At 42.8% G+C, this 25,616-nt stretch overlaps 1 protein-coding gene and 2 long non-coding RNA genes across 6 annotated transcripts in view; 2 read left to right on the top strand and 1 right to left on the bottom strand.

The window, feature by feature from the left end:
• LOC309540556 overlaps positions 1–25,616 on the top strand; it is a 294,876-nt gene that overhangs the window by 111,601 nt on the left and 157,659 nt on the right. The gene's annotated exons all lie outside the window — the stretch shown is intronic.
• Positions 1–25,616, bottom strand: part of KCNIP4 (potassium voltage-gated channel interacting protein 4) — a 443,652-nt gene that overhangs the window by 270,059 nt on the left and 147,977 nt on the right. The window lies entirely within an intron of this gene.
• LOC309540553 lies at positions 9,797–23,639 on the top strand. The gene is made up of 2 exons (XR_014223345.1): positions 9,797–9,866; positions 23,163–23,639. It is a non-coding gene; the product is annotated as an uncharacterized lncRNA (long non-coding RNA).

The raw sequence follows: 25,616 nt of genomic DNA, 5'->3' as shown, positions 1-25,616 counted from the left end.
GCTACCGCTCCTTTCTGCAAGTCTTCTCCGTGGTCGTGTAGGAACTTCTGGCTATCCTCTTTCGTTTTGATTTTTATCTTCTTTCCTTTGTATTTGAACGAAAGGCCTTGTGGAAACTCCCACCTGTAAGGTATTCCGTTGCCTCTCAATAGTCCAGTTAGGTCAGTGTAGTTAGATCTTAGATCCAGTAATTGTTTAGGTATGTCCTTGTAGATTTGTGCTCTTCTGTCCTGGATCTCAAGTGCTTTATTGAAATGTAGGTCGAGTAGCTTGTCTCTCTCCTGCTTAGTCCTTAAGATAATCAAACAGTCTCTAGGTCTGTCCTTCCCAGCAGCCCTTCCCAATCTAAATGCAGTTGTTATTTTAAAGTCTGTATCTTCGTTTATACCCCAGAATTTAGAGAATTCTTCTGTCAAAAAGCCAGTCAAGTCCTCTTTCTCGATCTCTGGGATAGAGCGTAATCTCAAATTATTTTCCCTGTTTCGCAGTTCCACCAAAGACAGATAGGCCTGCTGGTCGGTAATATGTTTATGGAGTGGCCTTACCTCTCCTTTCAGTTCCTCCACTTCTTTAGTTACTGCTTCTACTTTCTCATTCGCAGCCTCGGCCAATTTTCGATTTTCAGATACAACGTCCTTTAGGTTTCCAATATCTTGTGAATGCTTAGCCACCTGTTCAGAAAGTTTATTAATTGAAGATGTGGCTAAGTCAATTTTTGCAGTTTGATCATCCACTTTTTTGTTCAAAATTGCAAATTGTTGTAGCATTTCCTCTAGAAGAATGTTGGATCCCCCAGCTGCCATATCTTCACTTGTTAATTGTTCTAATTCTTCAGCTGGGGTTGTTGGTAATGGTACAGCCTGTAGTACCGCAGGGACTGAAGATCTACGGCCCTGGGAAACCAAAGTTGTTTGTACCAATTTGCCTTTCCCTGCTTTCGACGCAGCTCTTGTTTTTGGTTTACCACTCATTCCACACTCATTCCACACCTGTCTTTGGATTCAAGGTCAAGCTGTCAAAAATTCCATGGGAAAGACAGGCCTCAGAGTGAGTCACCAGACCACAGAGAGACAAAACAAAGTCAGTTCTCAGGAAATTGTAAATCCCGAACTCCACTAGAGGGAGTATTGTTCAGTTCATGAAAGAAGAAACAAAGTTTCAGTCGCCATTAAAGTTCCTACAGTTAGTTAAATTAATGAATGTCTTTAGAGAAGAACTTTTCCTTCTTGCAGAGCCCTCTCAATTTTGCCACAATAGTTTCTTAAAAGGTGCAAAATACAGTTGCTTAATTGTATCCACCGGTAGTGCCTCTAAGTATCTGTTTCAACTTTGTAAGTGTATCCGCAACACAACTTTTTGCCCGCTGCAAGTCCGGGACTAGGGATTTCCAAGTCTTTAAAGTTTTGAAAGTTTTAGCGGAGAAGAAACCCCAAGTAAAATAAACACAGTCACAGAAAAATAAAGATAACTTGCCTTTCCCTTCAATTTCCGAACTTCTCCAGACGTATGCTGTCTCTCATTTAAAAACCCTTTTGTACTGCTTCCAGCTTGTCAGTTTCTTTGCCTTTGATCATTAAGCACCTCCGGGAGACGGACTTCCTTTTTCTCGTCTCCCGCTTTCAGCCGAATTCACGAATTTGTAATCCAATCTCAAATAAATCCTACTCACGAGTAGTTACTTTGTAATCCAATGTAAAGGAAGAAAGGTCGGCGCTCATCGGTAACAGCCGCGCGGCTTCACTCCCGCAGAAAGAGCGATGAATCCACAGCACCGCTTCCCCTCCGCGCTTCCGGAGCCCCTTACGGGGTCCCTTCTTCGTTTTGGGGGTCGCTCTCGGTGCCCGCCGGATCCCACGGCCACGAGCTCGCTCTGCTCGTGGTTTAACTTAATGGGTCGTCGCTTCGCCGTAGCGAACAACCCTTTTCTGCGGAGCCCCTCTTTGCTGCGCAAAGAGGACCGCCATTACACGTTTCGCGCCGCCTCCGGAAGAGGTCAAAATAACATCACTTCTTCTCTTTCTTGTTTTGACTTCTCCTCTTCTTTTATTATCATTTCTGGTTCAGCTGTGGATTCTTTCTCATTGAGGTCCTCGTTACATTCAGCAGGACTACTTGTTTCAGAAGTCAAGGTCATCAATTGTTCACTCATAGCCGTAGTCTGCTCTTGTAAGATTCCGACCAAATAGAACATCCTTTCGATTTCTCCCAGTATCTTTCCATCCACAGCCATTGTAGTTCCACAGAATTCCCTCTAGAGGGAATCTGGTTAGTTAGTATTCTTTTCCCCAACAGTCCTCTGTCTTGTTATTGTTTCTTTATTTCCAACAATTTTAGATCAATTGTAACTCTTTTTAATCCAGAGGTAACTTAGGTAGCAATTTTCCACTATTAACAGTCCGTTTGACAGCTTTGACAGCTGTCAAACTCTGCACTTCTTAAACCAGCTCCAAAGCAGGACGCTCCCGGGCCCGGGAGGGGGGGTTGTTTACAACAGAACACAAAACATCCAACACTCCTCTCTCCTGCTCAAAATTTCCAAATCTTGGAAGTTACTGTCTTTTTTAAAACTCACCCTTTACAGGGTAGGCACTCCAGCTTAGTTCTTTTTTCGTTGCTCTAGATCGTCTGCAAGGTGGGGGGTGCGGACTTCCTTTTAGCACATCCCCCGATCGTCTCAAATTCAGTGGATAAATTTCTTAAAAGCCAAGTCCAAATTACTCATGGGTTGTTTTTTCAGCCGAATTTCAAGGAAGGAAGTCAGCGCTCTCCGGTCATGGCTCGCGGCTTCGCTCAGCAGAGGTAGCGATGGACTCTCAGTGCCGCGCCACCCCCCGTATCCCCTCCGCAGCCTTTAAAAAGGCTCTTCGCGAATCAGGGGGGGCACTTAAGGCACCCGCCGAGTCTTCAGTCCGCAGGCATTCCGCGCCTGCGGTTTTAAGGGTCCCCGTGTCGCCGGCACAGCAAAGACCCGTCCCCTGCTGAGCCGATTCCCTCCGGAGCTCGGAGGGAATCCGCCATTCCCAGATCGCGTCAACCCCGGAAGTCCAAATTCCTTCCATTCTTCTTGATTTCCTCTTCTTTCTGGTCACGGATTCTCCCGGTGAGATCCGCCAGCTCCAAAAAGTCCATCATCTTCATCTGCCATTCTTCCACCGTTGGTAATTCTTGTGTTCTCCACTTTTTGGCTATTAAAATTCGTGCAGCAGTTGTGGCGTACAAAAATACTTTTACATCTTTCTTGGGCAGCGAACCTGTGACTCCTTTGGTGATGACCATTGCTCCCAGTTCAAAAGTGGGAGCTGTCCATAGAAAGCAATACTACAGGATTTCGCATAGCTGCAACTGAGAACCAGACTGCCCTGTCCTACAAAAAGTTAGGAGGTTCCTTTCTTCAGCCTTCTGTATGGACCTCAGGAAATTTCCATCTCCAGGCAATGAGAAGAATTGCCTTGGAATGTTCTTACCCGTGGGTAGGCAAACTAAGGCCCGAGGGCCAGATCCGTCCCAATCGCCTTCTAAATCTGGCCCGCAGACGGTCTGGGAATCAGCGTGTTTTTACATGAGTAGCATGTGTCCTTTTATTTCAAATGCATCTCTGGGTTATTTGTGAGGCCTGCCTGGTGTTTTCATAGAGTAGAATGTGTGGTTTTATTTAAAATGCCTATCTTGGTTATTTGTGGGGCATGGGAATTCATTCATATATTTTTTTGAAATATAGTCCGGCCCCCCACAAGGTCTGAGGGACAGTGGACCGGCCCCCTGCTGAAAAAGTTTGCTGACCCCTGTTCTTACCTCTGTGCCTGAAAGATTCTGTAAATACTGGAAGCTCATGAGGTCATTAGACCATTTTGGGGGGCTGTGAAATTGGTTTTGATTTTACGTACAAAGGTCTCTACAGTCATGCCTCGGGTTGAATGCGCTTCGGGTTGAGCGCATTCGAGTTGCGCTCCGTGGCAACCCGGAAGTAACGGAGTGCGTTACTTCCAGGTTTTGCCGCATGTGCAGACGCTCAAAATGACATCACGTGCATGTGCAGAAGTGGCGAAAAGCGACACACGCACACGCGCGCAGAGGTGCCATCGCTAGTTACATTTGCTTCTAGATGCGAAAGGGGCTCCGGAAGGGATCCCGTTCATATCTAGAGGTACCACTGTACTTGTAAGTAGCAAAGACTTCCACAAGAATGTATAAACAGCTCTTTTATCTTTTATCCAATGTTCTAACCACTACATCACACTGCCGCACAATTCTGTTAATCTTCTTTTCTTTTCTTTCTTTTCTAAACTAGAATGCCCCTAAACACTTTACTCTTTCACCACAGAGGCACTCTAAATAGTTGACTATTTTGGTTGCCCTTTTCTGTACCTTTTCGAGTTCTATAATATCCTTTTAGAAAAGGGGGTAAAACTGCAATTTTGTAAGGTCTAAAAATAAGATTTTACCTGAGAGGGATAATTATTTATCATTTAGAGTTAACAGGGGGTTTTTTTTAAAAAAAAAATGTGGGTCACATTCTGTTCAATAAATGGCACTACCTCATAGATTTGTCTGTCATGGATTAATGCTTCTTCACTAATTACATTTCATATATAATCTCACTCTGTGTAGGGCTGGTATTTATTGAGGTTTCTAATCAGTATGTTGTGTTTCTATAATTGCAATATCCTCGGTAATATGAGGACCAACGCAAAACGACAAACTTTATTTTTAAATCTGGCTCGGCTTGTTCGTTGTCATAGCAACGGATATTCCAAATGTAGCCAACTGTGACTGAGCGAGTCCGGCAGTGACTAAGAAGTTAACTTCATAGTGTAAATTTACACGATCTGAATTACAGAAAAATGGCACAACAAGGTAAAAACATCCTTGAAATTAATCAAAGTGGCATGTGGTTTTTTTTTATAAATCGCCCCCATCTGGTTAAATGGAAAGATACATCCCACAGAAAAGATTATCAGGATTTTTTTTGTTCCTCTCTTACCACTGAAGAATTGGTCACCCTGTACGATGACCTGTGTCAGGAGAGAGACGGGCGGGAAAATGTGTCCGTGTTTAATTCTCCTCAAGAACTGAGCAGCGGCTCAAGGCAAAGAGACGAGTTGTTCTTATAAAAATGTGTCATATCATACACACGCTTTATTGGTTTTGACCATGAGTATTAGGATTTCATTTTGGGGAAAACAGCAACCCAAAAACAAAGTGCCTAGGCAGCTTTTTGGAAAGCTAAAGGCACAGGGTTATTCAACTAAGTTTTACTCTGAGTATACCCATTGAAATTACTGAACATGACTAAGTTACATCTTAGCTGAATAGCTGACCAGAGGAGTGGAGCCCAAACTGCTTGTCAACGGTATACTGATTTTGGTTTTTTTTTTAAAGGGACTCTGCAAGCACCACACCTAGCAGTTGTATCAGGAGAGAAAACGTACAAGCAACTCTTGTTTCTGTTACGATATTGAAGCAATGCAGCCGTGAGCTACTGCTAGCTTGAAAGCAAAACATAATGGGAATGTTGGGACTGTTCCGTGGGAAACAGAGGGACAGTCAATTCACAGTGCAGAGGGCACCGGAATTAGCTGAGAGTGTAATATGAGCTGTACAGGAAGTACAGGAGGAGTTTGTCTCTCAGCTGTTGGAGTTTGAAGAAAGCAGTCATGTTTTCTGTAACGCTGCAAAGACAGAAATAAAGGCATGTAAATATGTTTCTGTCTATCTCTTTCCCCTGCCTGGGGGGGGGCAGGAAAGAGTGGTGTGTTCTTCTCACGCTGAGAAGGATCGCCTATCGCGACCTCTGCCTGGATCTTGCCGGGAAAGCAGACAGGGAGGTCAACAGGAGACCAAGCCGGGTGCCTGGGAGAGTTGCCAGTTTCTCCTGATAAAGGCTTGATTTCCGACAGTTTCTACCTATGGCTGCTCATGGGATATGCATGTGGAAGCAGGCTTCCTAGCTGGATCAGGGCCCTTTGATAGCCACCTTCAGTTTCTAGGTAGGATATCAACACTGTGTTGTGTGTATAGAATCTCTGGAGGAGTGTTTTTGTTTTTTTTTCAGAAATCCCTCAAATTAATGGATTTATTTTGTCTTCTTTCATTTGATATCTTCTCAGTTTCTATTTTCCATTTCCTTATGTGTGTTACCAGTTTCAATCTTTCCCCCCACCTCTCTTCAGCGGTTTTTCAGAGTGGGGACTTAGGATGCGGGTGGCGCTGTGGTCTAAACCACTGAGCCTCTTGGGCTTGCCGATCAGAAGGTCAGCGGTTCGAATCCCGCAATGGGGTAAGCTCCCGTTGTTCTGTCCCAGCTCCTGCCAACCTAGCAGTTCAAAAGCATGCCAGTGCAAGTAGATAAATAGGCACTGCTGCAACAGGAAGGTAAATGGCGTTTCCGTGTGCTCTGGTTTCCATAACGGTGTCCCATTGTGTCAGAAGTGGTTTAGTCATGCCGGCCACATGACCCAGAAAGCTGTCTGGGGACAAACACCGGCTCCCTCTGCCTGAAGAAGAGATGAGCGCCACAACCCCATAGTCGCCTTTGACTGGACTTAACCGTCCAAGGGTCCTCTACCTTTTTACCTTTTTAATACTACACAAAAGGAACTGATAAATAGGTTGTCCAAGTTGACCTGTGATGAGAAAGCTTTGACAGCTTTTACACTGGCAAGTCTCATGCCTGCCCTGCCACTAATTGTTCTTGAAATGTCCCCAGAGGACAGAGAGTTGCTATTGTTTTTGACCTCCAAGTCAAAGCATCCTTCTGAGATACTTGCCCTAAGCTGTTAGGAAAACAATTTCCTCTCTGTTTCTGCAAACCCTTTTCCTTTCCATAAAGGTAAAGGTAAAAGGACCCCTGACCATTAGGTCCAGTCGTGGCAGACTCTGGGGTTGCGGCGCTCATCTCGCTTTACTGGCCAAGGGAACTTCAGGGTCATGTGGCCAGCATGACTAAGCCGCTTCTGGCAAACCAGAGCAGCGCATGGAAACGCCATTTACCTTTCCGCCAAAGCGGTACCTATTTATTTACTTGCACTTTGACGTGCTTTCGAACTGCTAGGTTGGCAGGAGCTGGGACTGAGCAACGGGAGCTCACCCCGTCACGGGGATTCGAACCGCCAACCTTCTGATCAGCAAGCCCTAGGCTCAGTGGTTTAGACCACAGTGCCACCCGCGTCCCAGATACCTATTAGCCCCATAAATTACCATATAGCATATATTCAACACACAAAAAACTGTGGCAATTTGTTGTTGACAAAGGGCAGCTGGACATATAAAGGGCCCCATTACCTTCAGTAGCTTAGGGCCTCATCAAACCGAAATCTGGCCCTGGCCCTTCCCCTCAGCTTTTGCCACCTTACTTTGCCTAAGGACAGGCGTGCAAAAACTTCCTATTCCTCATGTTGCCCCTGCTGCACTGAACTGCCCTGCACATGATTTGAAGAGGGATGGACTCTCTTCAGCCCAATGGGAGTCTCTCTGTATACAGGTACTGCACCCTCATTCTAAGAAAGATTAAGCATCGAGATGTTTCATCAAAGGAACACTGTTTCAACACTGAAAAAGCAAGTACAGCAAAATTCATATATGGCATTCTGAAGCAGCACCTTCTGCATCAGAATTGCTGCTGCTGGCATTCATGCGTTTTGCTTAAATTATTCTTTCATGGTATTTTCTTACGTTCTGTAAGCTGCCCTGGGAAATTGTTTTGACGCCTTGGTAAGAATTCTCATAAGAAATACATAATAAATAAACCGCAGTACCAGCCAGCCTGTTTGCTAAAGGCAGGCAAAGTACTGTTATGGCTTTCGGAGACATTAATAGATTTCCCGAACTCTTCAATAAGATATACCAAAAATTAAAAAGGAAACAAAATAATAAATACAAATTCAGTAATCAGTATATAGTAATTCTTTTGCCTACTACTGAACACTTCCTGTTTACACTCTGAACCCATCTTATTACTGATGAGCATAATTTGGGGACTAGCAGTGAAATTTTCATTAAATTTCCCCAATGTCGGCTTTTATTTCCCCATTTTGGAAGGGAGGCTTCAATCTGCTTTCTCTCACCCAGTGATATTTTTCTAGAAAAGGAGATGCTGGAGCTCAGCATGTACTTTTCCCTTGTTCTCTTAGAATGGCAACGGTGCACACCTGAGTGTGCCGGAGCTGAGTTCAATGAAATACTACAATGAAGTAGCTTAGACTAAGAGATGGAAAGCTGGCTGCATTCCCCTGGAAATCTGAAGGGGTGCAACGAATTTGGCATGTCTCTTGGAGTTCATCTGCTGAGCTTCATGGTTGAATGGTACCCCCGGTCAACTTTGGTGTTGTAACCACTCCACTATACTGGTTCTCAGTTGTGTTGTTGTTATTGTTTTTGCAAGCAAATGTATGTCCAAGGAGGTCAGGCTGGTGTACACAGTTCCTGCCATTTTATCCTAACAACAACTCTGTGAGATATGGTGGCTGAGAAGTAGTAGTAGTAGTAGTAGTACCGTATTTTTCGCTTTATAAGACGCACCAGACCATAAGATGCACCTAGTTTTTGGAGGAGGAAAACAAGAAAAAAATATTCTGAATCCCAGAAGCCAGAACAGCAAGAGGGATTGTTCCGCAGCGAAAGCAGCAATCCCTCTTGCTGTTCTGGCTTCTGGGATAGCTGCGCAGCCTGCATTCACTCCATAAGACGCACACACATTTCCCCTTACTTTTTAGTGAATCTTATAGAGCAAAAAATACGGTAATAATCTTATTATTTATACCCCGCCCATCTGGCTGGGTTTCCCCAACCACTCTGGGTGGCTCCCAACAGAATATGAAAAACATGATAAAACATCAGTCATCAAACTTCCCTAAACAGGGCTGCCTTCAGATGTCTTGTAAAAGTCAGATAGTTGTTTATTTCCTTGCCATCTGATGGGAGGGCGTTCCACAGGGTGGGCACCGCTACTGAGAAGGCTGATTCAAGTTTGCTTTATGGCTAAATGGGGACTCTGAGCCCTAATACTGTACACCACGGGTGCTCTTTAATGGTAGGGATAGTCCTTTTAAGAACTGCTAAATCAATCAATAGCACACAAATTGTAAAAATAGAATGGGGGGGGCAGAGACTGGGAAGTGAAACGCACCATAGCATTAACTTGTCTTTACTAATCATAAGACTATTGTTCAGAGCTTTGTCTAGCAGTTACTTCCATAATTCCCTCCTTTTCCAAATACATAATTTTTCCAATTGCTTTCACAGGCTTATCTGTGTAATAGATGATCTAAGCTGTCTTATTTTACCAGACACTGACAGAGACTACAAAAAAAAATTAAATTAGTTCAAATTCTATTACCTTACATTACTGGATTCATTAACGTGCTGTACCTTTTCGATCCAACCGACGTGGAACTTCTCTTTATCAAAAAGTAGAGTGCATGGAAAGGTCAGAAATAAACCTAATTTACTATTAAAGATTAATTACAAGATAAAAGGAAAGCTTGGATGGGTTAGAAAACATGCACTTTTGTTGCTATATAAAGAAAGTTTGGTGGGTCCTCTTTGAAGGAAATAATTCAGAGGAAAAAATATTTTTATAGCATTGGGGTTGTACTAAACTAATTCTGGCATCTCCTCCAGCCATGTGATTCTATAGTTAGAAAACTTTGGTCTGGAGAAAAGGAATACTACTAAAATGGGCAAACTAGTTTCTTTTGTTACATAAATTGCCCTGGCCAGATCTCCTTTGTTATGTAAGCTAGAGGTAATGCATTGCCTCAGAAACTAAATAAACCAGAGACTATCTTCCTTCCTGACACCTGGCTGGGGGTCACGTTATTGAGGTGGATTTGGATGTGAAAGAGTTTGGAGTCACAGAGAATCAGAGGGTGGTGTCAGGGAACTGCCATCAGTGCCGGAGGGAGAGAGCAAGCTCCAGAGGGATCCCGGAGAGCGTCCTGGGATTGGGAGAGGCAGCCCATCTTCTGGGGAAGGGAATCAGCTTAGCTCCAGTGGAGAAGGGGGGCAGATGGGGGAATCAGAGAGGTGGTCACATGACTCCTTGCCTGGGACCAGCGGGGAGAGTAGGGGTCCCCCGCTGCCCACACCCTCCTTGCGCAGAAGGCTTCCGCGCAGGGAGAGTAGGAGGAGACTGGGCGTCAAAGAACTTCTTTGCTGGAAGAAGTTTAAGAAACGCCCACTGACGGATTCTGCCAGCGATTGAGTCAGCCACGGGTGAGTGGCTGTCCGGACAGGAAAGGTTCACTCAGGCAATCCAGCCAGGTGTTGGCACCGGCTTACGCACAAGCAACCCCTAGAACCATTACAGGTGGGTAAGTTTTAGATTCTGGAGGCTCAAGAGTATTTTGCGGCTGGCTGTTTTCCCTAGAAATCAGAAGGGGTGCAACAAAGTTGGCACATTTCCTGGAGTTCAGCTATACAGTGGTACCTCAGGTTAAGTACTTAATTCGTTCCGGAGGTACGTTCTGAAACTGTTCTTAACCTGAAGCACTACTTTAGCTAATGGGGCCTCCTCCTGCTGCCGCTGTGCCGCCGGAGCTCAATTTCTGTTCTCATCCTGAAGCAAAGTTCTTAACCTGAAGCACTATTTCTGGGTTAGCGGAGTTTGTAACCTGAAGCGTATGTAACCTGAAATGTATGTAAGCCAAAGTACCACTGTACCTTTACCCATGCTTAGCCTGTTTATTTTGTGTAAATAAAACTACCACAAAAAAATACAAAAAGTATCCCATGACCTTGTTCCACGAAAACAGAACCACTTGCAGAATAGATACAAGAGTAGCAATCTTAGAATACAGCCCTAGAAGTCTACAAAGAACTGTCTGATTAGTTACAATCATGTGAAATTCAGTGTGTGTGCACGCATGCACGCACATATGCACAAACACACACTCCTTTTTGTTGTTGTCCTCGTTGCAGCTTTAGGTCTGCCAGTTCACAATACTGCAGTGGCTGTGTTAACGAAAAAATCCGAGGGCTCCCTTGGACAAAAACAAAGACACCAACCAGGATAACTTGGAGCAAAACAGCAGCCTGTAGGCTTGGCCTTTATTGATCTGTTGCAACAGGGTGCTCTCCTCACCCGCAGGAGAGAGGAGGGACCCAGAAAAATGGCGTGCCAGGCCTTATAAAGACTTTTGAAATTGCCACCCTGTAGATCAAGACACTCCCAGAAACATCATACAGTACATGCATCACAGAAGGGGTGTAACCTAAGACCACCCCTCAGATGCATCATACCTACCTCACAAAAAAGGCGGTATAAACAGAAATTTGAATGTTGTTTTTCTCCTGTCCTTGTTTATCTCCTGTCTGGCAGGTTACTTGATTGGATTGCCTGGGGAGCCTGGCCATTCTTTTGTAGTGATAAATACTTAGTTCCTGGGCCAGGTCACAGGCTCACACCCTATTCAAACACAGACATACCCTTAAGACAGGATTTGTGAAGGAAAAGACAATGGGGAGGCTTTTCCACTTTGACCTTGCAGAGAAAACATTTGCTCAGTTTAGGAATCAAAATGGCTTCAGGTCGGTCTTCCTGTGCTGATCTATGTACGTGCGGTTATGAACATTACCATATATCTAAGACCTCAAAATTCCTATCACAGCTGCACAATTTCCCTGGCAGGGACCAGCAATACCATGTCCCTTTAGTTTCTTCACCCACAATACCCAGCCCACAAACTCTCTTTTAGTGCTCTTTTAGTGGCCCACTTTCTTTTTGGAAATACAGTGGTACCTCAGGTTACAGACGCTTCAGGTTACAGACTCCGCTAACCCAGAAATAGTACCTCGGGTTAAGAACTTTGCTTCAGGAAGAAACAAGATTTACCAACTATCGAAGAATGGCAGATGAAGATGATGGACTATATGGAACTTGCCAAACTGGCCGGGAGACTCCGAGACCAGAGAAAAGAGACGGTGGAAGAAGACTGGAAGTAGTTTAAGGAATATTTGAAAAAATATGTTAATATTTAAATCTTAGAACAGCTTTGGAAGTGGATATAGGCTGTAGGGTTAGAAGTAGAAGATAGTGTATTTTAAAATAGTATTATTTGTTCTTCCTTCACATTGGATTACAAATCAACTACTCGTGAGTAGGATTTATTTGAGATTGGATTACAAATTGTGAATTTGGCTGAAAGCGGGAGACGAGAAAAAGGAAGTCCGTCTCCCGGAGGTGCTTAATGATCAAAGGCAAAGGAACTGACAAGCTGGAAGCAGTACAAAAGGGTTTTTAAATGAGAGACAGCATACGTCTGGAGAAGTTTGGAAACTGAAGGGAAAGGCAAGTTATCTTTATTTTCCTGTGATTGTGTCTATTCTGCTTGGGGTTTCTTCTCCGCTAAAACTTTTAAAAACTTTAAAGACTTGAAAATCCCTAGTCCCGGACTTGCAGCGGGCAAAAAGTTGTGTTGCGGATACACTTACAAAGCTGAAACAGACACTTAGAGGCATTACCGGTGGATACAATTAAGTAACTGTATTTTGCACCTTTTAAGAAACTATTGTGGCAAAATTGAGAGGGCTCTGCCAGAGGGAAAAGATCTTCTCTAAAGACACTGATTAATTTAACAAATTGTAGGAACTTTAATGGCGACTGAAACTTTGTTTCTTCTTTCATGAACTGAACAACACTCCCCCTAGTGGAGTTTGGGATTTACAATTTCCTGAGAACTGACTTTGTTTTGTCTCTCTGTGGTCTGGTTACTCACTCTGAGGCCTGTCTTTCCCATGGAACTTTTGACAGCTTGACCTTGAATCCAAAGACAGGCGTGGAATGAGTGGTAAACCAAAAACAAGAGCTGCGTCGAAAGCAGGGAAAGGCAAATTGGTACAAACAACTTTGGTTTCCCAGGCCCGCAGATCTTCAGTCCCTGCGGTTCTACAGGCTGTACCATTACCAACAACCCCAGCTGAAGAATCAGAACAATCAACAAGTGAAGATATGGCAGCTGGGGGATCCAACACTCTCCTAGAGGAAATGCTACAACAATTTGCAATTTTGAACAAAAAAGTGGATGACCAAACTGCAAAAATTGACTTAGCCACATCCTCAATTACCAAACTTTCTGAACAGGTGGCTAAGCATTCACAAGATATTGGAAACCTAAAGGACGTTGTATCCGAAAATCGAAAATTGGCCGAGGCTGCGAATGAAAAAGTAGAAGCAGTAACTAAAGAAGTGGAGGAATTGAAAGGAGAGGTAAGGCCGCTCCATAAACATATTACTGACCAGCAGGCCTATCTGTCTTTGGTGGAACTGCGAAACAGGGAAAATAATTTGAGATTACGTTCTATCCCAGAGATTGAGAAAGAGGACTTGATTGGCTTTTTAACAGCAGAATTTGCTAAATTCTGGGGTATAAACGAAGATATAGACTTCAAAATAACAACTGCATTCAGATTGGGAAGGGCTGCCGGGAAGGACAGACCTAGAGACTGTTTGATTATTTTAAGGACTAAGCAGGAGAGAGACAAGATACTTGACCTACATTTTAACAAAGCACTTGTGATCCAGGACAGAAGAGCACAAATTTACAAGGATATTCCTAAACAATTACTGGATCTAAGATCTAACTACACTGACCTAGCTGGACTTTTGAGAGGTAACGGAATACCTTACAGGTGGGAGTTCCCACAAGGCCTCTCATTCAAATACAAAGGAAAGAAGATAAAAATCAAAACGAAAGAGGATAGCCAGAAGTTCCTACACGACCACGGAGAAGACTTGCAGAAAGGAGCGGCAGCTATTTGGCCACTACCAGAGTCAGGAAAAGAGTTACCACCCTCGGATTTGGACAAAAAAGAAGACACCCAACAAGAGTAACAACAGATTGACACAGGATGTCTCTGCAGCTGTATAGTTGGAACATTAACGGCGCGAATTCCCCAGAAAAACGCAAAAGGATCTTCCATATCCTAAAGAAAGAGAATTTGGATATAATTTGCTTGCAAGAAACCCATGTGACCAGGTTACACAGGAAGGTGCTAGCAAATAAAAGATTAGGCCAAGAATTTATCTCATCAGACAGAGTCAAGAAGAGAGGCGTGGTGATTTACGCCAAAGAGAATTTATCACCAAAATTTTTGTTTAAAGATGAACAAGGAAGAATCCTGGCTATTGAAATTTCGACCCAAGGAGAAAAAGTTTTGATATTAGGAATCTATGCACCAAATGAGGGGAAATCAGAATTTTATAAGAAGCTGCATGAGACACTACTGGACTATCTGGACTATTCCAACATCATTATGATGGGAGATATGAATGGGGTCGTCTCTACTTTGATGGATAAGTCACAGAATCAGAATCTGACTAAAGATGGAAGACTACCAAAAACTTTTTTTGAACTAACTGACAATATGGACCTAATTGATTTATGGAGGACGAGAAACCCCCTAGGTAAAGAAGGAACTTTCTTTTCTGAGGCCCACCTGTCATGGACAAGAATCGACCAAATCTGGGCAACTAGAGGGCTGGCACCTAAGACTACAAAAATAGAAATCTGCCCAAAGACTTGCTCCGACCATAACGCTTTGAAAATGGAAATGAGATTTACTACTGCCGATTCCTTCAGATGGAAAATGAATGACAACCTGTTAAGAGATCAAGAGATCGTAAAGAAGGCCCAAAAAACTTTAAAGGATTATTTTGAAATTAACTTGAATACCTCGGTGGAAAAAAGAATTATCTGGGACGCAAGCAAAGCTGTTATGAGAGGGTTTCTGATACAACAGAATACAATAAAGAAAAAACTTTGGAATAGTAAAAAAGACAAGATATTGGAGAAGATAAGTGATGGAGAGAAAAAATTAAGAGTGAATCCAAAATCAAAAGAGACTTTAAGAGAAATCAAATTTCACCAGTCACAATATGCGAAATTGATTAACCAAGAAGTGGAATGGAAAATCAAACAAATGAAACAAAGATCCTTTGAATCTGCGAACAAATGTGGGAAACTGCTCGCTTGGCAGTTGAAAAAGAGACAAAAATTAAATTATGTCACCAACTTAGAAGTTGAAGGGAAAAATATTCAGAAACCGGGAGAAATTAGAAGGTGTTTCCAGAAATACTTTAAAAAACTGTATACACAAGAATCCGAGGAAGCAACTGAGATAGAACAATTTTTGAAAGATAACGGCCTACCAAAATTATCTCAAGAGAAGAGATCAATCTTGAATTGTAAAATAACACAACAGGAAATCGAGGATGCCATTCAGAATATGCAACTAGGCAAATCTCCGGGCCCTGATGGACTCACCTCCAAGTACTACAGGATTTTAAAAGACTATTTGATACAACCATTAATGGAGGTTTGCAACCAGATTATGGGGGGAGGGAGGGCACCGGATACGTGGAAAGAAGCATTCATCACACTGATACCTAAAGTGGAAACTGAAAAGACTCAACTCAAGAACTACCGCCCCATCTCACTCCTAAACGTGGATTACAAAATATTTGCGGATGTTTTGGCTAACAGATTTAAAAAAGTACTAAATGAAGTAATCCATAAGGACCAAGCAGGCTTTCTCCCAGGTAGACATTTGTATGATAATACCAGGAACATTATCGATATTCTGGAACTTTTACAAACAAATATTAACACTAAAGCAGTGTTAATTTTTATTGATGCGGAGAAGGCCTTTGACAACATTTCTTGGAAATTTATGAAGAAAAACTTGGAAGGGATGGGAGTGGGAAGGGGGTTTGAGAATGGGATAGAGGCAATCTATTCAGAACAAAAAGCTAAGTTGATAGTGAACAATGTGGTGACAGAAGAACTTCATATTGAAAAAGGAACACGCCAGGGGTGCCCCCTATCCCCTCTGTTGTTTATTTCAGTCCTGGAGGTTTTGCTGAATATGATAAGGGAGGATCGGCAGGTACAAGGAATACGGGTTGGAGCGAAACAATATAAACTGAAAGCATTTGCAGATGACTTGGTTTTAACATTACAGGAGCCAGAACCTAGTACAAAAAGAGTTTTGGAATTGATTCAGAAATTTGGTCGGGTGGCGGGTTTTAAGCTGAACAAACAAAAAACTAAGGTGTTAGGGAAAAACTTGACGGTTACTGAAACAGAGGGGTTTCAGAAGGAAACAGAACTAAACATTGTAAAAAAAGTGAAATACCTGGGGGTCAATCTGTCCTCCAAGAACTTGAATCTATTTAAAGATAATTATGAAAAATGTTGGTCAGAAGTCAAAAAAGATCTAGAAATTTGGTCAAGATTGAAACTATCCTTGTTAGGCCGAATTGCAGCTATAAAAATGAACGTTTTGCCAAAAATGTTGTTTTTGTTCCAGGCCTTGCAGATTGTGGACAGAGTGGATTGTTTCGGAAAGTGGCAGAAGGACATCTCTAAATTTGTCTGGCAGGGCAAAAAGCCCCGAATAAAGTTTAAAATACTAACTGATGCAAAGGAGAGAGGGGGGTTTGCCCTGCCGGACTTAAGGTTATACTATGAAGCTGCGGCCTTCTGCTGGATGAAAGATTGGATTTTATTGGAAAATACTGATGTCCTAGATCTGGAAGGCTTCAATAATTCGTTAGGTTGGCATGCGTATTTGTGGTATGACAAGGGGAAAACACATGGAATGTTTAAAAACCATATTGTCAGAAAAGCAATATTTATGGTCTGGAAAAAATACAAAGACTTATTGGAAAGTAAAACCCCGAGGTGGATTTCACCAATAGAGGCCAAAGCTCGGAAAACATCCAATATGGAGGCATATTGGCCGAAATATTGGGAAATAATAGAAAACATTGGAGGTAATTGGAGGTTGCAGAGCTTTGAAAAATTAAAGGATAAGGTGCAAAATTGGCTACATTATGCCCAAATTAATGAGGTTTTTAAGCTAGATAAAAAAATAGGATTCCAGGTGGAAAAATCGAAACTTGAGACAGAGTTGTTAGAACCAAAGACCAAGGTAATATCGAGAATGTACAACTTGCTGCTTAAATGGAACACTCAGGATGAGACAGTTAAATCAGCCATGATAAAATGGGCTCAAGACATTGGTTACAATATTATGTCTGAGGACTGGGAAAGGTTATGGACCACCGGTATGAAGTTTACGGCATGTAATGCCTTGAAAGAAAACATTATGAAAATGGTATACAGGTGGTACATGACCCCAGTCAAGCTCGCTAAGATATACCATTTGTCTGATAATAAATGTTGGAAATGTAAGGAGGCTGAAGGGACATTCTTTCACCTCTGGTGGACTTGTCCAAGATTGAAGGCCTTTTGGGAAATGATCTATAACGAGTTAAAAAAGGTGTTTAAGTACACCTTTCCCAAGAAACCAGAGGCCTTCCTTCTGGGCATTGTCGGCCAGAAGGTGTTAAAAAAGGATAGAACTTTTTTTCTGTATGCTACAACTGCAGCAAGAATTCTTATCGCCAAGCATTGGAAGACCCAAGATTTGCCCACACTGGAGGAGTGGCAGACGCAATTGATGAACTACATGGAACTGGCCGAGATGACTGCAAGAATCCGAGACCTGGGAGAAGAGGCAATGGAGGAGGACTGGAAAAAATTTAAAGACTATTTGCAAAAGTATTATAAGTTGTATGAAACATAAGACGTCGTATGACTTGGAACGTTAGCCCCAGTAATGAAATTTAATTATCTATGAAATTGCTAACATTTGTGAAAGAATCAAAGTTTAAATGGGCAAAAATGATATCATGTTATATTTTTAGAATAAATGGAGAATAAGAGATTTAAACTTAAATTGCAATTGAAAATATAAAGAAACACACGAAATAAGGGTATAATTTGCTGATGACTTTATTATCAAGAATGCATTATGCGGGAGATGTGGGGAAGTCCAATGGAAATTTGAAATAAGTTGTTGAAATGGATGTGATTTTCTGTTCTTTTTTCTTTTTTTCTTCTGTTCTGCTTTTTCTTCTGTTCTTTCTGTAATTTGGAAAAATGTAATAAAAATTATTATAAAAATAAAATAAAATAGTATTATTTGTAAGTGATAAAATGTAAAGTTATTTTAAGTTTGATAAAAAAGATGGCTAGAAACTATGATATATGTAAACTGCTAAAGATGAAGTAAAATGAAAATCAGATAGGCAGGACTTGGGGAAACCCACTTAACAATGTTTAGAAAAATGAGGATATGACAAGAATTTGTTTGTATTGTTTGTTCTTCTGTTTGTGTTCTTTATTTGTGTTATAAAATGAATAAAATAAATTGGGGGGAGGACTTTGCTTCAGGATGAGAACAGAAATTGGATGGTGGCGGTGAGGCGGAGTGGGAAGCCCCGTTAGCTAAAGTGGTACCTCAGATTAAGAACAGTTTCAAGTTAAGAACGGACCTCCGGAACGAATTAAATACTTAACCCAAGGTACCACTGTAGTATGAAAACTTGCTCCTGCTTTCTAGTTTTTCCATGTTTCTACCTTTTCTTTGGCTCCTGCTTTCTTCAAATCTGTGTCTCCCCCACCCACTGTTTCTCAGGTTTCTTCCTTTTGAGATCACTGTCCCAACTATTTTAGCCACAGCGACCCATCTCCTCAGTATTCCTCTTTCTCCACAGCATTTCACCCTTAAAGTTCTGTTCAGAGCTCTCTCTCTTACATTAGTTTTCTTTCCATCAAGCCTCCATGGCAAATGCATGTATATTCATGTTCCATGATGAGAGGTTTAATGTCTCCATTTGGTTTTAATATATTTCATAAGGCTAGTTGCCTGGGGAAAACAGGGAATAAGCAAAGACGGTTTTGGGAAGCCTTGACAACTGCTAGGAAGAGGAAAAATGAGGGTGGGGTGGGGACAGGGAGGGACAGGGAGAGTGAGGAGAAGGAATGGTGGAAGAAGAATACGATGTGAGGAATTTGTGAAGTACTGTACAGCCAGTGAGGGGAGATTTTGATCAAGTTCTGCAAGTGACTCTGCAAATAGAGGTGGAACAAAACTGCAGCAGGGGTCAGAGCATCTATGAGGTGCAGGGGGACCTGGCAACCTGCAATATTGAAAAGCAGCTTGAGATCACCATCTTCTCAGAACACCTGAGCAACACCTGAGTGACATCATAAAGGACCAGAGGAAGATTGTGATGTAGGTCCATTTTACCTGAACGGCCTCAGTCCAGTATACCTGAAGGAGCATCTCCACCTCCATCGTTCTGCCCGGACACTGAGGTCCAGCGCCGAGGGCCTTCTGGCGTTTCCCTCGCTGCGAGAAGCCAAGTTACAGGGAACCAGCAGAGGGCCTTCTCAGTAGTGGCGCCCGCCCTGTGGAATGCCCTCCCACCAGATGTCAAAGAGAAAAATAACTACCAAACTTTTAGAAGAAATCTAAAGGCAGCCCTGTTTAGGGAAGCTTTAATGTTTAATAGGTTATTGTATTTTAGTGTTTTGTTGGAAGCCGCCCAGAGTGGGACCCAGCCAGATGGGTGGGGTATAAATAAAAAATTATTATTATTATTATTATTATTATTATTATTATTATTATTATTCAGCTTTGTCAGGGAATCATATGCTGGAGAAAAGCCATTCCTTCCCTCATTTATAAGAAAAACCAGTTTAACAAATGTGTTTGTGTAGGTTTCCATGCTTTAGAGTGAAAACATGGAGCATGGTCTTCTCATCTGTCACACACACCCTTCAATGCAAACCCTCAGATTCTTGTTTCTCACATCATTCTACCCTGAAGCCCTCCTTCAGCCTTCTTACATTTCAGATCCTGTCACTTATCATCACTATATCCTGGGACCTTCCCCAGTTCTCAGCCTGCCCTATGTGTGGTGCTAATGCCAGCCAAACTGACAATGCTCTCTGCTGTCACACAGCTGGGACTGCCAACTGTTTAGTTCCCTGAGCAACAGAATGCTCTGAGCCCTCACACCACAACATGCATCCCAGCTCAGCCCAGCAGTGCAACTGAAATAAAATATACATATATTTCATTCTTGGGTAATTTACTCCTTCATTACTCCTCCCATCCTCCACTCCTTTTTTCTTCTCACCAAGATTTCTCCTTGTTGTTTTTTTGTTTTGTTTTTTTTTTTGCCTAGCCTTTCAAAGCAAAGAATAAGCACTAGAAACAGATGAATTCCTATGCAACAAGATATAGGAACTGACAAGTTACTTTGCTGTCAGAAACAATTCAATTCACTTTTTATTCCCTACTGTACAGAAGTATTGTCTAGCGAGGTCAAAGAAAGTCTTTTACAATGTTCCTTTAAAAAGCAAGGAAGCTGACCAGTTGTCTCTATTGTAAAAACACTGAAAAAGATTATCATTTGGCAGAACATGTTTGTGTGCAGAAGCTGATTTATTTCATTATGAAATTGTTATAAGAATTTTAAGGTCTTAGATATGTAATAAATTTTCATAAATGTACCAAGCAAACATGTACATAAATATATAAACCACATGTCTGGAGCAGCACAGGAAGACCGTCCTGAAACCATTTAGACTCCCAAACTGACCAAATGTTTCTCTGCAAGGAGGGAGGGGGTGAGGGAACCTTCCCATTGTCTCAGGAATTGGGAAATCACCATCTCAAAGGAACAGCCAGACTACCAGGAAAGGCAATCAGATAAGGCATTTTCAGATAACCTGGCAGACAGGAAAAACAACAGCATTCAAATTTCTGTTGTCGACCACCTTTTCTGTGATGTAGGTATGATGCTTGTGGGGGGTGGTCTTGGGTTACACCCCTTCTGTGATGCATGTATGATGTATGGAGGGGTGGTCTTGAGCTCCAGGGCAGGGAATTTAAAATATCTATATAAGGGCAGGCATACCTTTGTTCTGGGTCCTCCTCCATCCTCCTGCATGTGAGGGGAGCACCCTGTTGCAACAGTTTAATAAAGATCAGGCTTACTAGCTGCTTTGCTTCTCAATATTCTCTGGTTGGCCTCTGTTATTTTCTCCTACTGATAGGGAACCCACTTAAGGACTCTATACGGGCTCTTGGATACCCCATAAGGGGAAAAGGGCAGATTTTGTTTACAACAATGCTGAATCTTATTATATGTCTGTTGAATTGGCTTTTGTCTAATTTGAATTTATATTGATATGTTTCCTAACAAATTCCCCCTCCCCACCAATGTTTTGCATTTTGATAATAATCTGATGCATGTCATTTGTGAGACATATTGAAAACAGTTCACTACAGCATATAAAATAAGCAAACCTCAAACTTTATCTTCCCCCCTAATTATTTCCTTAGTTCAGCTTCTACTTTGGTGTCCATTACTCTGCAAAATTTTGCACTCTTAACTGGAAGAACTCTGGAACACCAGTCACATCTGCCTTGGCTCTTAAACATACAATGGAAATAGCAGAGGCCAATAGTAAATCATCTCCCACGACTGTCAGATAAAATAAACTGCCTGAACAATAGAGCTGGCTAATGCAGCGGGAAGTGATCTGGGGAGGTTAAGTAGGCCAGTAGCACAGGGCCTTAAGGAAAAGGTGACATTTAAAAGAAAACAATAGGGGAGGGGGAGCTAAGTGTAAAAAAAATAAAAAAGTGTAAGGCAGTTGACAGCAACCACACTGCCAAAGGTGTGCTATGCTAGGTTAGGCTAAGGCTATTCCTGATTGGCAATTATTTTGAGTTTACCATGAAGAGGGCTTGGCAGGAATATTGCCCAATTAGCAAGGAACTTCATGGTAGGATTTGTGCCCTAGAAAGGCAAATGACCTTTCTACTTAGGAGCGTTACAAGAATTCTGTATTGCCCCTTTGAATGACATAATTTTGTTTTCCTACACAAGAGAACCAGTTAGAAGTCCTCTGGAGTACAGTGGTGCATCGCAAGACGGAATTAATTCGTTCCGCGAGTTTTTTCGTCTTGCGAAGCACGGTGTCGGGAAAGTTTTGGAAAAGCTTCAAAAATCACCAAAGTCTTCAAAAACCTCAAAAAAGGCTACCACACCGCGTTCTATGAGTTGCTCCTCGAAGTCAAGTCGCAACTGTATTAACGGTGTTAAGAAAAAGGAAAACAAACTTGCAAGACGTTTTCGTCTTGTGAAGCAAGCCCATAGGGAAATTCGTCTTGCGAAGCAGCTCAAAAAACGCAAAACCCTTTCGTCTAGCGAGTTTTTCGTCTTGCGAGGCATTCGTCTTGCGGGGCACCACTGTACTAGAAAGAGTGAGAAAAGGGGGAATCTGTCTGGAAAGAAAGAATAGCAATGCAGGGATAACTAGCAATACTGTGCTGGGCCCGGGAGTAACCCGTGAAACACGGTCCAGGACCAGTCCAGAATCCGAAGGTTCCACTAGGAGTCAGTCCAATGGGGCCAAGGCAGGACACGAGGCAGGAAACCAGGCAAGGACAGGTACAGGATCTCTGGCAGGATCTAGCATACTGCAATGTTGCTCCCATAACCTGGGGTGGGGTCCAACAGCCTTTTATCTTTGTCAGGGTAGCGGCCGGTCCTGATCACCCAGCGACTCATCTCCCTATTTCGCCCAAAGGCAAGCACTCCTCCTGTGAGTACTCAGGTCTCTCCTTCTCTCAGACCTGAGTCTCTGCAGCTCGGGAGACGTTGGTGGGTTACTAGACCCAGGGGCTGCCTCAGCCTCCCCGACCAAACCGGTAGTGGAGCAGCTGTAAGTGATGGCCCAGCTGAAGGCAACGAGGTAATCTCTGCATCTGGAGCCAGGGCAGGCTCAGGCCCCTGACTCGGCCCAGCTGGTGTTTGTTGCAGGGGAGCCTGTGCAGACTGGGACCCTTCAGGATCAGGCCCCAGACTTGGTTGAGGTGATGCCTGAGGCAAAGCACCCAGTGCAGATTGAGACTCCTCTGGTTCTGAGTCTGAGCCCGAGTCCCAGGCCATCAAAAATACCTACAGTCTAAACCAGGCATATTCCCATCATCCCTGACCACCGGTCCTGTTAGCTAGGGATGATGGGAGTTGTAGTCCCAAAACATCTGGAGGGCCGAGTTTGCCTATGCCTGGTCTAAACATTTATTTTTACATTATCTTCAAATCTCAAGTCTGAGCAAGTTCCAGAAGGCTTTGCTAAGCTCCCAACCCACCCCCCGCCAATCTTTTTATGGAGTTGTATTTAAGTTATTTTGGAGATAGACACTTTTTCTCCCCGTTTTCACTTGTGGGATGTGATTTAATGATTAAATATTCTCCCTACAATTCTAGCACTAAGTTGCCATTCTTTGCTTAGGTGTCTGTTGTCAAGAATGGTTGCCGTAAAGGAGAATCAGTATCACAGATAATAGAGAACTGGGCTCAACTCTAGTTCACAAAATTCAAGTCAGCTTGTCGGAACCCTGCTGTGCAGACGAATCTCCTCCATTCTTTGATGTTACTATCAGAGGCAGTCTCTGCAAGTAAAATGGGGGTGGTATGGCTGCAAGCTGTCAACCCTGCAGTGTTTTCAAAGACTAGTTTGTTTTTCATAGACTGCTTTCTATATAGATGCTCTGGCACGAAAGCTGCCTCTGCTTATCTGGAGCTGAGGATGAATCACCCGTTTCCCACTAGATGAGTAACAGCTGCCAGGAATTCCTGATGCAAAAATCAGTCCATCAAGTCTGAAAGAGAACATATTTATTACTGCTAGTCTGCAGTGGGGCCCTGCCTTCCTACTACTCCAAAAGTAAAAAAAAACAACCCAAGTGAAGGTGGATCTTTAAAAACCTCTCTGCAGCACTGTCTGTTTCCCATGATTTCCACTACCTCACCAACTTTGCCTTCTGTCTTCAGACTCTGCAGCTACACACAAGACTCCTGCTCCCTCTCATTTTCCCTTGATGCCCCATACACCTGTCACTCACTCCCAGAGAATTTCCACCTTTCTCCTTCAAAATCTCTTTTCCCTTTTAGTTTTGCCTTAACTCCACAGTTCTCAACTGAAGCCTGTAGGTGCTTGTAGTTGCATTTGCTCATAAATGTTCCTTATTCTTTCTTCTTTCTCTCCTTTCTCTTTCTTTTCTTTTCTTTTCTTTTCTTTTCTTTTCTTTTCTTTTCTTTGAGAAAAGGAGGAGTAGCTTAGTTCCTAACCTGCTATTCGTGTATTTTATTTATTTAGAGAGATTTATGGACCACTTAATCTGAAAATACACGTGGGTATATACCAGGGGGTATATACCAGGGGGACGCGGGTGGCGCTGTGGGTTAAACCACAGAGCCTAGGACTTGCTGATCGGAAGGTCAGCAGTTCGAATCCCCGCGACAGGGTAAGCTCCCGTTGCTCGGTCCCTGCTCCTGCCAACCTAGCAGTTCGAAAGCACGTCAAAGTGCAAGTAGATAAATAGGTACCGCTCCGGCGGGAAGGTAAACAGTGTTTCCGTGTGCAGCTCTGGTTCGCCAGAAGCGGCTTAGTCATGCTGGCCACATGACCCGGAAGCTGTACGCCGGCTCCCTTGGCCAATAAAGCGAGATGAGCGCCGCAACCCCAGAGTCGGTCACGACTGGACCTAATGGTCAGGGGTCTCTATACCAGGCACATCCAACTCTTGAGAGACTGTGATCTACTCCCAGGACAATAAACCTTCTCGCTGGAGCGGTACCTATTTATCTACTTACATTTGATGTGCTTTCGAACTATCAATAAAACTTAAAAATAAATAAATATAGATGACTAGTATATGTTCTCGTTCAGGCATGAAATGAGATAAGCTTCCACTTCCCACTCACCCGTCATCTGCAGGGAAGGGAAGAAAGGAATCAGTTTATACTATCAGTTCAAGCTAAGAAGGGGTGGATGTTTGCATGCTCTTTAAAAAAAACCTCCTTTCACATAGAAAACAAGCATGTCAGAGATTAAAGTCAGACTGATGCCTTTTCTCAAGGATTCTATGCCTTTGGTTTTTGTGTGTGGGAGGGATAAGGTTTTGTTTCTTTGAGGAAACAATCACTTCCCTCCCTTGCCAACGCAATTGTAGCTTGAAGTGGCAGAGTCCAAATAAAGACGTCTTCCAGATGTACATTTGCCCTGTGCCTAGAAAATATGGGTCTGAGTGGTTTTGCCCTTCCCCCTCTATTTTCCTCAGAAAACCTGCTCTTTGGAGATACATTGGAGCAAACGTCATTCTGAAGAAAACTCAGTTGAAGTTGGCTCTAATTCAGCGGTAAGCATTGAGTTTCCCTGGGGGGAAGAGGTGGGACAAGGGCAAGTCTGGAACAGCTCCAAGTGCTAGTTTCATACAGTGACCTTTAGTTTTCATCTCACTTGAACTATGACAATACTAAAATGGCTAGTGGTACAGCCAGGACTACACTTCAGACTCAATATCCAATACCTCACAGCTATGCTACTCCACCCTTCCTCAAAAATGCTTGCCTAGAGAGCAACAGATGATATGGGCAATGGCAAATGCATCACATGAAATGGTTAGTCTTGTGATTCTGCCAGTTAAACAGTTAATGTCAGTGATTCTGCTAGGAGAACTTCTATCCTTGCAACCTTACCTTGTTTTGATAGTTTGTCATTGCTGATACATTTGTGTTCATGATCCTTAGCAGATGAATAATAATAATAACAACATTAAACTATTATTATTTATACCCTGCCCATCTGGCTGGGCTTCCCCAGCCACTCTGGGCGGCTCCCAACAGAATATTAAAAACACGATAAAACATCAAACATTAAAAACTTCCCTAAACAGGGTTGCTT

The sequence above is a fragment of the Podarcis vaucheri genome (assembly GCF_965113315.1).
Source record: "Podarcis vaucheri genome assembly, chromosome: 9".
In the NCBI taxonomy this organism is placed as follows: Eukaryota; Metazoa; Chordata; class Lepidosauria; order Squamata; family Lacertidae; genus Podarcis; species Podarcis vaucheri.
The sequence above is the reverse complement of the archived record's forward strand: the minus strand, read 5'-3'. Positions and strand labels throughout refer to the sequence as shown.